We start from the raw sequence: 5511 nt of genomic DNA on the forward strand, positions 1-5511 counted from the left end.
AGAAGTCCCGCGGTTGGAGCAGGCCGCCGAGCTCCAGCAAAGTCGCTGTTTTGTCCATAGGGACAGTGGGAGACATCCCCAATGACACCTAGTCCCCACCTGAACCAGTGAGCGCTCATGTCACAGCGTCTCGGTTCCTGGGTATTGACAGCAAACAAAAAGGATTGGGAGGTAGGGGTGCGACTCAGCAGCCCCGTGCAAGTCCGCCGGTGCGAGGGAGAGGAAGGAGGAGGCCGGCCGTGAGCAGAGGCTGAGGGCTCTTCCGTCCACCGGGACCTGAGCGCCTCCTGCAGGATCCCCGTCTCCGGTGACGGGAGGGGAGTTTGGGCTAGAGGGCCCACTGGCCGGGTTTCTTTGGGTCCTTCCAGGCAAAGAGAAGCCTTTTGAATCATTATGAAAAGGAGTGAGATGCCGGTGTGAACTGAAAGCTGCCCTGAGGCGGCGAGCAGCTGGAGCGCTGGAGCGAGTGCCTCCCACACGGAGGGCGTGTCCACGCGTCCCTCTCGGGGTGAGGGGCTGCCCGGTGAAGCTGACGGCTCTCCCGCCAGCGTTGAGATGCCTTTGCTGGACGTGAGTCAAGATCATGCTGGGTTGTGTTGTCTTCAAAGTACAGCACTAAGGCTTCCTTTGCTTCAGGTAACCCCATTTTTTAGTTGTTTTTTAATTGTGAAAATATGTAGAAAACATAAATTTACCATTTTAACCATTAATAAGTGTACAGTTCAGTGGCACTAGGTTCATTCACATTGTTGTGTAGCCAACACCACCGTCATCTCCAGAACTTCTTTTATCACCTGCAACTGAAACTCTGACCAAGATGCCTGAGGCAACCAAGAAATGGACACAGTGTGTGAACCGGCAGGTTTTGTTGTTGTTGTTGTTGCTTTTAAATATGTTTTACTGATTTTTACAGAGAGGAAGGGAGAGGGATAGAGAGTTAGAAACATCGATGAGAGAGACACATCGATCAGCCGCCTCCTGAACACCCCCTACTGGGGATGTGCCCGCAACCAAGGTACATGCCCTTGACCGGAATCAAACCCGGGACCCTTCAGTCCGCAGGCCGATGCTCTATCCACTGAGCCATACCGGTCAGGGCGGAACTGGCAGTTTTTAGGGTGCTGGGAGTTATGCAATAGTTCAGTGACTCCTGAGAGGTCAGAAGCCAGTGGACCGAACCTAACAATCACCTCTTCCTACTGCTGTCACAGTTTCCAGGCCACAATGCAGAGGGGAGTCCAAGCAGGGCCTGGCGTTGAGGAAATAAAACTGAGAATGCAGGGAGACCAAGGCAGCTCGCAGTCCCAAATCAGGCCGGTCCTAAGGAAGGTTTCAGAGATCTGCAGGTTCCCATGAGTAGAGGTAACACTAGCCACAGTTGCACCAGGTAGGGATCAGCACCTGACCCACCAGCAGACCGGGAGCCTAGTGTCCAGTACAGAGAAGATCTTGCTTCAACCGTGGGGAGTAACTAGCTTCTGACCCCAGCTAACAAATCAAAGAAAACTTTGGAGAGATCAAACTGTTCCTAGTGACTGTGTCCTAGAACAAAGCTAAACAATCCTATCTAATAAAAGAGTAATATGCAAATTAACCATCACTTCGCAATAAAGATGGCGGTGCCCACAGCCAATAAGAAGGGAATATTCAAATTGACGCGACAAAGATAGCAGTGCCAGCTGGAGCCACGGACCCAGCCAGAGAGCGGGTGAGAAGGCCTGGTTATCCTGGGTTGCCCCCAAAGGGCAGAAAGCTGTCCTTTAAAAATTTCTAGGTGAAGCCATCTCTTGATACTGGATAGAGTCACACCGTGTTCCATTTCAAACTGACTAGGAGCTATTTCCTTTTGCATTGGGAGCTGACATCCCTTCAATTAAAGAAAGACTATGTCAGAACAGTCTGCTATAGATAAGAAGCCAGTGCACAAAAGGGAAACAGAAGTGCTGGCAGTTCCTTAGCAATGGTTCTAAACCTTATCAAATCCAAAGCCACCTATGTATAAATAAGCACGTATTTCTCTTTTCATAAACCTGAAATAAAATTTCATTGAAATACAATCTACACAGAAAATATATACCTTAATCATCCTATATAATAAAAGGTTAATATGCAAATCGACTGAACGGCAGAGCTATGGGCCACTATGATGCACACTGACCACCAGGGGGCAGATGCTCAACGCAGGAGCTGCCCCCTGTGGTCAGTGTGCTCCCACAAGGGGAGTGCAGCTCAGCCAGAAACCAGGCTCATGGCTGGCAAGCACAGCGGAGCACTAAGGATATCTGACTAAGCTGACAGACATCTCCCAAGGGCTCCGGGACTGCAAGAGGGCGCAGGACTCCCCCATCCCGCTCAGTGCATGAATTTCATGCACTGGAGCTCTAGTATTTAATATAAGAATACAAAATTTTCAGCACTCAACAAGATAAAATTCAGTGTCTGCCATCCAATCTAAAATTGTCGAGCATACAAAGAAGGAGGAAATACAACGAATAATGAGAAAAATCAATCCGTTGAAAGTAACCCAGAGCCCTAGCTGGTTTGGCTCAGTAGATAGAGTGTTGGCCTGCGGACTAAAGGGTCCCGAGTTCAATTCTGGTCAAGGGCACATGCCCGGGATGTGCGCTTGATCCCCAGTAAGGGGTATGTAGGAGGCAGCCGTTCAATGACTCTCATCATTGATGGTTCTTTCTCTCCCTCTCTTTTCCTCTCTGAAATCAATAAAAATATTTTTTTTTAAAAAGAGAAAGTGACCCAGAGCTGACATAGATCTTAACATTAGTAGACACAGACCTTAAACCTGTACAGCATGCTACCATACTGAATGCTCTAGGCAACCGTAACACAATGGTAATTATTTATATGCCTAAACATAGAAGAGGCACAGTAAAAATATGGCATAAAAGATAAAAAAGGTGCACCTGTACCGGGCACTTGCCAGGAATGGAGTTTGCAGGGCTAGACGTTGCTCTGGAGGAGCCAAGGGTGAGTGGGGGTGATATGAGGCCTGCATCCCCCTGGGCACTTTATAAATGCTGTGCTCTTAGGCTACAGTCAACATATTTTTTTAATTCTTAAGTCGTAAAGTAACCTTAGCTTTAACTTTTTTACTTCAGAAACTCTAACTCTTTTATAATAACACTTAGCTTAAAATAAACACATTCTATAGCTGTACAAAAATATTCTTTATATTATTCTATCTTAAAATTTTTAATTTCTTCATTTTAAACTTTTTTTGGTAAAAACTAATATACAAACACACACATTAGCCGAGGCCTGCACAGGGTCAGGATCATCACTATCCCCGGCCCCCACTCCATGTCCTGTCCCCTCTGGGTCTTCGGGGCAACAACACTGTGAGCTGCCCTCTCCTGTGACAACACGCCTTCTGCTGGAGCACCCCCGGGCTCTTTCTGAGGGTCACTCTTCAGAAAGCTGTCCCTGGTGGTTGGCTTGGTTTCTTTTTTCCATCGTAGACGTGCTTGTAGGCACAGGAGCACCCCTCCCTGTGAATGAAACCTTTCAGTGTGGGCTCGTGTGTTAAGGAGCTGGTTGAGGTCTGCAAATGCTCTGCGAAGCCCTTTGCTGAGTTTTCTTGGTGGTTCCTCTTTTTCTTCTCCTGCAGTTTCCTTTTCTCTTGCCTCTTCTTCAGCTCTGCCTGCTGTTCCAGGTCCAGCAGCTCCTCAGTCGTCAGTCCCCAGAACTCCTTGTGCCACCCTCCTCCACCCAGCTTGGAGGTGCTGGCCATCTCAGCCACAGGCTGGTGGTTTTTGCGACCTCCTCATCCTTGGCAAATCCTTTGAAGTCACAGGCTGCGACATCACTAGGTGACAGGGAGTTTCAGTTCCATCTTAGTCTATGGGACCACGCTGCACATGTGGTCCGCCATTGAACGGAACATAACGATGTGGTGCATGACCATAAGCCAGCAATGAACAATTGGAATTTGACGTTAAAAACACAATAGCATTTACATTAGCATCAAAAAAGGAAATACTTAGGCATACGTCTAACAAAGTACAAGATCTGTATAAAAAAAACTACAAAATCCTGATGAAAGAAATCAAAGATCTAAATAAATGCACAGATATTCCATGTCCACCAATAGGAAGACTCAATGTAGTTAAAATGTCAGTTCTTCCCAATTGGATCTGTAGATTCAATGCAGTCCAATCAAAATTCTAGCAAGTTGTTTTATGGACATCAACAGAATGATTCTAAAGTAATGTGGAGAGGAAAAAACACAGTAGCCAACACAACATTGAAGAAGAACAAAGCTGGAAGACTGACACACCCAACTTCAAGACTTACTGTAAAATTATGGTGATCAAGACAGTGTGGTACTGGTGAAAAACACAGACAAATAGATCAATAGAACAGAACAGAGAGCCCAGAAATAGACCCCAACAAAAACAGTTAACTGATGACTGACAAAGGAGTAAAGACAACACAATGGAGAAAGGACAGTCTCTTCAGCAATCGGTACTTGCACAACTGGACATCCACACGTGCAAAAACGAGTCTAGACACAAACCTCACAATGTTCACATGGAAGTTCTAGAAAATAACATAGAGAATGTAGCTGACCTTGGGCGTGGCAATGATATTTTACATACAACACCAAACATGATCCATAAAAAAAAAGATGGGCTTTAGTTAATAATGTATCAATCTTGGCACATGAATTATAACAATGTACCACACTAATGCAAGCTGCTGATAATAGGACTACTACCACTGCAACTTTTCTGCAATCTTAAAACTACTCTCAAAAATACAGACTGTTACTTTTTTAATCTTCAGCTGAGGATTTTTTTTCATTGCTTTCTCAGAGAGTAGAAGGGAGGGTGGGAGAGGGAGAGAGAGAGAGAAGCATCAATGTGAGAGAGACACCAACTGAGCGTGCCCTAACGGAACTGAGCCCCTTCCATGTGCGGGCCAACACGACACTCTAACCATTGATTAACCCAGCCAGGGCTAGACTATTACTTCTTTGAAATGATAAAATAAAAGCTAGAAGAAGAAGCAGACTCGCACAATATGACGTGATAAAGGAAGGACAGCCACGTGGGGAAGGTACGTATGAGTTACATGTCTGTACAGTAGTTTTTCCTTTGCCCGCCTGTCCTGGCTGAAGACACCACTTGTTTTATTTGCCACAGTGCTGTCAAGGATCTCCTTGGCAGTTACAGTCACCACGATGTTTTATCAGCTCGCTCAGACAGTGACCAGGAAGCTGAGTCAGGGCTGCAGATGGGGGCTCCTCCAGCTGGTGGAGTGGAGCTAGACAAACGGGGGCGGGGCGGGGGGGCGGGGTTCCTCCCTTGCTCCCGTCAGCCAGGAAGCGCTGCTAAGGCCGTCCTCACTGCCTTTTGCAGAGGAAGTGGGAGGGTGGGTGGCAGCTCCGCCCCACCCCACTTCCTGACAGCTCCACGGGGAGGAAGGTCTCGTGCCCACTCTCTTGGTGTCCTGGGTCTCTGAGTGAGATCCTTGCCGGCAGATGAATGAAAC

The sequence above is a fragment of the Myotis davidii genome, unplaced genomic scaffold (genome assembly GCF_000327345.1).
Source record: "Myotis davidii unplaced genomic scaffold, ASM32734v1 scaffold244, whole genome shotgun sequence".
Lineage (NCBI taxonomy): Eukaryota > Metazoa > Chordata > Mammalia > Chiroptera > Vespertilionidae > Myotis > Myotis davidii.